This window comes from Ptychodera flava (genome assembly GCF_041260155.1).
Source record: "Ptychodera flava strain L36383 chromosome 3 unlocalized genomic scaffold, AS_Pfla_20210202 Scaffold_26__1_contigs__length_13983176_pilon, whole genome shotgun sequence".
Taxonomy (NCBI): domain Eukaryota; kingdom Metazoa; phylum Hemichordata; class Enteropneusta; family Ptychoderidae; genus Ptychodera; species Ptychodera flava.
This window is the reverse complement of record NW_027248280.1, coordinates 11087549-11097771: the sequence shown is the minus strand read 5'-3', so window position 1 is coordinate 11097771 and position 10223 is coordinate 11087549.

Below are 10223 nucleotides of genomic sequence, written 5' to 3'. Positions count from 1 at the left end.
AACAAATATGATTTCAATTTACTAATTCAATTAACAATATTCATGTACTCTCATAAGCATTTTGATTTTTCCCTGCAATTTGATTTCATGAACGATAAATAAAGTTTTGATATATTTTTATCAACGCAAAGGGGTTCGTTTTCTTTGGCATCCGAAATTAATCAATGTTTACACATTGAATCAGCAAAACGTACAGAAGTACAAGCTATTCCAAAGGCTTGACCAGAGAAAGGACAGAATAAGTTCGTGCTTTTGAATATGTTTGTTTTAGACAATAAGCTGTGTTAGCGAGACATGAAGCTAGCTGTAGAGCCACGAGAAAGTGCAGCAATGAAGCGCCCACTGATTTCCCCTTACGATATGTCATATGCAGTTATGATAACAGATGACTCTTTAATTGATTTTCGGATGACAGATGGTCCATTACCGCAAGGCAACGTATTCAGGCTTATTACATTGATTATAACTGCTTTGACGAAGAGAATGAGTAAGAAATATGTCCAGTTAGCACATTGGAGATGAAATTAATATCATTTCTTAGTTAAGCAGTAAAAATCAAACACTGTCACATCACTGGGCTTACCAGCACGTTTTGCGATGGACTTATTCATGTGTCAGGAAAAAAACTACAACAGATAATGTTGTGAGTCACAATAACAGCACTTTCTGACAGGTATTTATGCACAATTTGCTGCACCGGCTGCATTTCACTGAACGCCGTGCAAACATTTTTTTTTATAATATTCATTTTATCCAACTCAACACAGGCAAGTTTACAATAGGTGAATTTGAAGAAGTTATAGACATTGCCTATTTCGCACTTTTGTTTTATAAACTGTGTGAGACAAATGTTCACAGTTCTATTGTGTGGTTACTTGTCAGGTTTAGCTTCATCTATCTGCAGATACACGTTCCGTCCGACCAGGCGTCCGAAACTGTCAAATGTGTACCCAATGGTTTTAGAAATAGCATAGGGATTCTATCCAAAGACGTTCATACGTGTGCCTGTTTGTTATCAATGAAATCAAAGTTACAAGAAACACGATTTGAACTAGTTTTGTTTAAGGTTCCAAGACAAGAAATTGACCATTTTTAATCTAACAATTCTCTGGTGGTTAATAAGCTCAGAACCTCACTAAATTATACATTTTCTAAAAGCCTAGATATGAGGAAACATTTTAGTAACCACAGTGTAACCATTGTCTACATAACTAGCACATGATAGGTGATATGGATAACCTTTTAAAATCGGTTTTCCCTATATTTTGTCTCAATACTTCAAAATATCTGACACAAACTTGCTGCAAAACAAGCAATAACAACGCTCTTCTAAAGTGTGTCTCAGATATTTTATATCTTGCTCAGTTTTTTCTAGCACAATTTTAAATTAAAATTAGCTAGGGTTAAATTCGCTGCTCTTGAAGTTTTTCTGACATAAAAATTCTTTAAGAAGGTTTGAAAAATTCTGAGACACACTTTTAAAGATCTCTGGAAATACTTGCACTCACAAAAATTTCAGCCGTATGTCTCAAAGCAATGAAACAAAACAGAGGGAAAACCGATTTTTTACAGGTTTTGCAAATTACCTATCACGTGATAGTTATGTAAACAATGGTGATACTATGGTAACAAAAATTTTTCCCTATATCTAGGCTTTCAAAAAATATATAATTTACGGGGTTCTGAGCTTATTAAACAATTGAGAATCGTTAGCTTTGAAAGGTCAATTTCTTGTCTTGAAACCTTAAATTTCCGAACAGTGTTACCTGCCCTTTAGCTGAAAGTTGCAATATAACGAATTACGCATCGAAACAATAGTATTGCAAGACATTATCGCTTAAATTTGTAGATTACACCATCATAACTTCAGTATTCTATTATGCCAAATAAGTTCTAATCGTGTTTCGAGTCATTTTACTGAGTTTTATTAAGTGATCTTATTCAAAGTATTCTGTAATAAAGTGTCGTACTACAATTGGTAATCGGTAATAGACCTTCAGTAATTCAATAATTATATGTAATATGAGACAATGACCGACACATTCTGCAAACAGTTGATCGAGCAGGAACTGACGAATGAGTGATCCATCAGTGACTATGTTATCTGCGATTACTTGTTTCATCTATTTTCAATTAATCGCGATAAATTTGTAATAAAATTAGTGACACCTGTACATATTTGTATAACGTTTCTCAACACAAGCTGCGCACAAAAAAAATCATCTTTTTTATGTTTTCATTGGCCGATAATACCTACGTTTGATTGAATATAATGCGTATTTATTTCCAGAAATAGTTTTCACAGAAAGGAATCAGCTCCTTTATCTAATCAGAAGAACGATAAGGCATTTCTGTTTTTTTAGTGTCATTATGCTGGTTACCCTGGCAACTGTTCAATCAGTCACTATTCAAAAGCAGTCCCAAGATTCCATGCTCTAGTTGGGACTATATTTGTATAGATTGGCCATTGAGCCGCAAAATGTTAGCGATATCACCTGCTCAAGTCTCACAGAAATGTTTTGACTAGATTCGAATTTACAGTCTTTTCAACTCACCTGCCAAAGTCGTCGACAAAAGAGATCATGATGAAAAGCTGGATTTGGCCTGCGTTTCATCTATATATGCGATTCGTTGCTGTCAAGATAATTACGGAATTACTCCAGGACGGTAATGCGTAAATTTCATTGTTTATTTTGGTTTCGTTTCCTTTGATGAACATCGCTTTGAATGCAGAAGGCCAATCAAAGTTGTATTTCGCATTTGTGTCACATTACACTGGACAAAATGTTTGATATGCGCTTAGCATATTTACGTATATTGACGTATATGGAACACAATACTAATCGCATATGCAATGTATGTACCCTTGTATAAGGAACATTCAAAAATTTGATATGCATAGAGTATTTCTATACATATCATGAGTCTACGTAATGCAGATATTTGCACACTAAGTGTACACTGTAGTTTTGCATTTTATTGGTATACGTACGTGTATACTGAACGTATTTGACTCATGTACAGAATCAGCATGTGTGTATATATTGTTGTATATCAAGCATTTTGCCCAGTGATTAGTCTTTCGATGTTCAGTAAACATATCCCACACTATACCAGATTGATGTACTGTTTAAGAGCGTGCAAGTTAACATGCGACGAAAGACAAATTACAATGACCGGACATTATCCTGTACACTTCTGGTATATCTTTAGAGCAATGAGATACTTTCTTACTGTTCCTGTCGGTCTGGTTAATTACGAAGTGGTGTTTATTTATTGCTGAATCAATACATGCATATTATCAAAAAAACGAACGTTTTTAATGCTGACAAAATGTTATTATTTTAATGCTTGCGTGTTGTACATATTACAATTGTGTGCGAGAATTGTGTTAATATGCATTATTCAGGATACCGCCATAGATATGAAACCAAACTGTATGAACAAAGGGGCAGATTTTTGCAAAGTATGTTGACGGTCAAGTACCTTGTCACAAAGTCAAAATTCATCTACTGAAGAGGAAAGGCAGCTTTAAAACCATGCCGCGCAAATAAATTCGTCAGGTTTTCACGAAGGGCCGTTTTCATAGGATAAGATTGAAGCGTTCAGAAATATTGTTTTGCAGGACACACTATTGCGAATGGCAGCTACACACTAGCCTTAAGGCCTAAGTTTGTTAGAGCGACGTGGATGCAAGCCAAACAGATATGTGAACAAGACAATGGACACTTACCAAGATTTCAGGACCCAGAGACTTTCTTGATGTCTGCATCAAAGGCCTTATTGTATTTTTATCCCGGTAAATTTGTTAAAATCTTCTTGAGTATTTTAACATTAAATTGTAACCCTGTTTTGTTGCCACAACAGAGAAAAACCCTGAAATTTTCAAAATACATACTTTCGCCTATTACCTTTCTGCAATGATGAATGCCTTCTTTAGTAATGTCTTTAAAATATCTTATTAAATTGATTTGTATGGCCTTCTGACAAAACAAGATTGCCGACAAGTTGGTGTAATATGCACAATTTAGAAACTTTGAAAGCAAACCGTTTATGTATTACCATTTGCTAATACATTTGAAAAAAAAACACAGTAACTGACCATTGTCTGCAGTGACTGTCACAAGTGGATCCCTGTTGTACAAGTAGAGACTCCAAAAGTACATCATATAGTTGGGCATGCTGTGTCTAGCAATACTACTTAAATTTAATATTTTTTTACATCTCTCACATAACTCAACAACCTTTTCTAACAACAAACTAATAGGTTTGTATAAGCACTAGATTTCGGCTAATAAGCTTACGTGCAGCTACCTCGAGTGTCAAGTTACATTTATGCATGATTACTTCTCTTTTTCATTACATGTCTAGATGTCACAAAGATAACTTGCTGACTAACCGTACTCTCAGGATCAGATATAAACTCAATATTCATTGATTATTCTCAGTCAAAGGTATTTATAATTCATTGCTTGTGTAAGAGGGATCGAACTTAATATAATGAGAAGCGCACGACAATTGGTTCCGAAGTATGCACTCAGTTTCATAAGTATGCATTAAAGAGGCAATAGTTTTCAATTTTGAATTGACCGTTTGATCAGGCATAAAATAGCAAAATCAGGAAGACAGGTTTTTTTCATTGTCAAAAATTATAGGGAGTAGAAAACACAACCCTGCACTGTCCGATATGCATGTCTAGTTATTTATTAACACTTCTAAACGCGCTAGCTCATTTACAACAGTACCGATGACAAACGTTCGGCCATTTAACTTCAAAGTCACTTGGCTGTCCACTCTTGGCACTGGTATTATAATTGCACTCTCAATAAGCAAAATTCAGAGCGACAATTACGCTTGGAACTCTGCTATTGACAGTTGGGACGATAGCAATACCCATTTTACTAAATATTTCATCGATGTTTTGATAAATTTCTTGCAATAACAAACTCCAATATTGATCTTGGATACAGAAATAATATGTGTGAAAGACAATGATATTTTCAGGACATTTTACAATGTCAATGGGCAATGCCATTTTAAGTAACATGCATATATTATAAATAGATGTTAGGTAAAAGAAAAACCTCTATATACCGAATATTGTACCTTAAATCATATTGGAGCCTCCCATACATAAATACTGATAATGTGCCCGATCATCAAATATTGTGGTACGGATTTAAACATTTCATGCATCTACAAATTCCCTGGCATTCAAAGGCACTTTTAACTCCGAATATGAACTCGGCTTTACCTTGTGCATTATGTTTTGCCTAGTTTGTTTCGTCTATTATAGGCCATGAAGCATGCCGGAAAATGCCGAGAGAGTTTGACCGGTTAAGAAGGGCTTGACTACGCAGTTTCTGCGTAGTGAAGCTTCATTACGTATTCATGGTGACCCCTGGCCAGCAGTCAATAACTTTGGGGGCTTTTGTCTTTTGGCCTGCTTTGCATATGCGTCGTTGGACACGACCTGCCAATCACCCAGGTAGTCAATTAAACTATTAGTTGACTGTTTACCGACCCAATTAACACTATCCAGCAGTATCAGTCATATTTTAATCGCGTGGCCCGGGTGGGCACAACGTAGGAACGCGTGTATTTCTATGTGTACGTTTCACTTGTGGTGTTGTTTGTACCATGGAGGTAGGAATGTTTGTACCATCGTGCGTTTGAAGTAAGCTTACTTGTTTCACCTACAGCATTACCTTCAAGGTGACAGGCTAACTATTAATGTTCAGTATCATTGCACCGAGTTCTGCCCACGGTGAAAACCACCTGTTTTGCCACGGTCCCTCTGTGGAGGGACCGTGGTTTTGCCTACTAATTACTGCCCGTCGCTGCCCGTCCTGAATGTAGCCTATCTATAGCTACAGTAATCAGTCAATATATAATACCCCGCGCCTTATAATTTTTTATATAAACCACAGTCTCTCTATCCACGAGGGACTGTGTATAAACTTATAAAATCATAGTCCGTGCCGTAAAATTGTTGACTTTCGATGCGATATAGAGGTTGATCGTTGAATCGCACCGGCGCATCCATATTTACTTGCCCCATAAGCTTACTACTCTGTAAAGGGTGGGTAGATGGAATTCCTGGGCCAAAAATGAACACCGGGCGAAACTTTTTGTGAACCCATGTGAAAACATAAATCATTTATCAGTTTTGATATATACTCCTAAATTGTAAGTTTGATCATGGAGGTACCTCCATGGTTTGATCAAAATCGAGACCACATTCAAGGGCTATGCAGACTGTCCATGTACGCACACACAGTGACAAGAAGGCGGCAAACACCTACTTACCAAGCACATCGAATCGGCGAAAAGAAGCATAAAAAAGCTATAGGCTCATCGCCAAAACAAACGCGCCAAGCGCTAACAAAAACCCATACCAAGCGGCCCTTTTCAGGGCCACCAAACACTCCAAAAAGAGAACTACCCCAAAAAAACCATAAAATGACATAGAACACACAAACACTTAAAAGAAATAACAAAAATCGTACACATAAAAAAATAACGTGACAGAAAAAATGGCCGTGGAAATAAATCAGCTTTTTCCAAAGAAAAGCCGACAACAACATGAAATTCAACAAAAACCTATTATCGCTCAAACTATGAAACTCCGAAAAATAGTACTAGGCAAAGGCCTTAAAATTAATTCGGACGCCAACAAAACCAAACAGAATAAAACCACCTCAGGATTTCAACAAATAAAGTCGTAAAATGTGACTACGCTACATCGTGAGACACAAACAATCGCAACAACACAAATTCAAAGAAAAGTCAAATTGGGCTCCACAAACAACAAACACCAAAAACTTGAAAGCTATCTGAAGCTGCTAAACTCGCACTTCTAGAGATACCCTTTCAAACAAGGAAACAAAACATGTCGCGTGCTAAAAGAATCGCGATAAACCAGCTTGCAAACAATAGACAAATTTCGGGGAAAAAAAACCCTCGACAAGGGTCGGGTTTTCGTCATTGTCAACACAAACGATTACGTACTCGAATGCGAAAGGCAATTACGCAACACTCAGTATTATACACAACAAGCCAGAACAAACAGTAAACAAAGTAAACGAACTATGAATCAAAATGTACGAGAACAAGCACATCAACCAGGATACTTGTGAGTATCTTGATCCAATAAACATAAAATCCGTACCCCCAGTGGTACTTATTGCCTAAAAATTCACAAACCTCCGCAAAAATCTAAAAGACACACCAGTTAAAACAAAATTTACCGAAGTAAAGAAACATAGAACAAACAAACCGAACCACCAAACGGACTCACAACGTGACCAAAAATTAATATACTTGCCTCGCTAATCGAAAAGAAAGACCACTAAAATGCATTAAAATAAATTTTCACAAACACAAACTAAGGAAAGAATCTACACCGCGACTGATGAGAAACCACAACCGGGTTTCGAAACGCAAGCGTCAAAGGGCGACTCTATCAACTTTTGTAACAACATAGGTCCGGCTGCGTCTCGCCATAAGCTTTCCCCACACAAACAAAACATTACCGTACACACTAATCCAAACTTCTCTACAAATATCCAAAGCGAAACAAACATTTTTATTAACACACACAATCGGATAAGAATGAAGGAACACATTTTCGAAACGAATCAAACACAAACTCGACACAAAAACATTTAGGATAGTTAGATGGGGAGCCTCTTCACATTTTTTACATCTCGCTATACTGTCTATGATTCTAAAAATAAAGTCATCTGCCACTTTTTCTGTATACGCGGTTTGGCAAAACTCGTCTCTTCAATCGAAAGTCGGGCGATTTCATGGTTCTTTGGGGTACGTCGAGCTTAAGGAATGTGGTTATATTCGCGATGTTTTATTCGAAATTATTTATTTCTTCTAGGGCAAATGCACGTAATTCATGCTGTTGGAAATACTGGCCGCTCATAAACAAGACAATAAACTCGATATGTGCATCTTTACTTTTATTGTCAAAGTACCATCGACACCCAAAAAAAACCAAATGGTTCAGTCCACGCGTGGGTTCAGTCCAGGTATTTGCAACGCAAGTCACCTAGGCGACGGTAATCCGCACCACTTATCACCATCGGGAAGGTACTCCTCCCCCTATACCACTGGCGATCCCACCCTCAAGGCACTGCGTCATTCGACCAAGCATTGTTATTGTAATTTCCTGCATAAAATTAACAGCGAGGTCAACCGGTCAAACTCTCTCGGCATTTTCTCTCATGGGAATTATTCGTTATTTGCAGATACGCTCCGCATGTCTTCTGGGATGACTATTGTGGATATCTGTCAAGGTTCGTGTGTCAGTACAGTAAGTATCATTCGTTTGCGTTACCTAGGCATAAAAATGAACTAAACGTATACAATATTCAGTTATCACGTGAACTACCACAGTTTATTTTCCAAAGCTGAATCAGCGTTTAAGTATAACTGTCATTGATATATTCATCTACATACGCTTTACATGGTGCGGTGGATTAAGTATTTTGTATCGACTTAGATCTCTTAGGCCAGTACAGTATTTTTGACGCGCTCCTTATAAACATAGTAAAGGTTTTTTTTCCTTTGCCCATCAACTGAAATTATATTGAAAAATAATGAAAATAATGCGAAAGTAACAGCTCCACTCCTATTGAACAAATTGTGTTTCACTCTTTAACGCCTATCAAGTCAGTAATGTTTAATCTCAGTAACATCTTGATGTTTTGAACAATATTATCATTGATTCCAACTGTCGTCGAGTCTTATTATTTAACCTGAAAAAGTTAACAATTGTCTCGTTTTTAAAGAAAACTGCACAATCATCTTCGAGAATATATTCAGTTACATAAGAGAAGCTGCCATGTTTAGACACTTTTATATAAAATGGAATTTTAAAAGAAGCCCCTTTTCTTCAGCAGTCAGTTGTTAAATAACTGATGACTACAAATGCCTCCAAGTATACACTAGTCTATTTCAATATCGACTTTGAAATGTGTAAGTTTTAGGAATAGTTCATCCATATGAAAGAAAACTTATAATCGACGTTAACGATCTCCGTGGGTCTTTCGCAAGGCTCACTTTACCATCCCCTTCCATAGATATTTAGGTGCATACATTTAACGTCAATGAAAATTTACCTTGCGCTCTTTTGTGTATATTAGATGTGTCCTATGAGCCGAAAATGCCCCAAGATACGTCACTTTGGCATGATTGCGTGTACTATTCTGATACTCCGACATGTAAGAACGCTGACCGAATATCGTGCCCGGCAATTCTGCGAGGGAAGAGTATTACAAGACCGACTGATACTGTTAAATCTAGAAATTATTCAACAGACAGTATACAGCAGACAGTATATCCGGGAGATGCTACTAACACCGTGGATTCAACAGACAGTAGACAGCGGTATTCAACACACAGTGGTCAGCAGACAGTATTTCAGGAAGATGCTACTAACACCGTGGATTCAACAGACAGTAGACAGCAGTATTCAACAGAGAGTAAACAGCAGACATTATTTCAGAAAGATGCTACTGGCACTGTGGATGATGTAACCCGCGGTGTGCATGATGTAAATATGACAAGCCAGCTTTTTTCTTCAAAAGCTAGACAGAAGACATCATTTTCAGCGGTAGGCAAATACAATGATTCTAATGATACCGTTACTAACCAGCCTTACACATTGACAAGAATGTGGTACACGAAGAATCAAGAAGAAAGCAGGAGAATGGAAAACACAATATATAACAATGAAACAACGAAAGAAGCTAGCACCAAATACAGAACCCAAGCTTATGTAAGCAAGGTGGATGTAAAGCTGTTATACTCGCAGCGTGTGGTTACCAGATACAAACCTTGTAAGTATGGTTCATAATTACATAAATAAAATTATCAACATTAAAATTGTAATAAATATGAGTAACCCCATAAAAACACTTCCCAAGAATATTTCCGTGCTGTGGAATGACATCTCTCTTTAATCATGGAAATAATGGATTTACAAAAAAACCACACACATACGAATTATTCCAAACACGATTGGAACTAGTTTGTGATAATTTGATGGTGAAGTAATGTCGAATTTATCTACGAAGATTATCGTATCTGCTTTTCTTTATATATTATGCACTTATTTTTGTGAGTATTTTGCGATATTGCAATATTCAACTGTATGGCACCTAACACTTTTGAGAAATTTTCAAAATACGAAGATCAAATTATCCCAA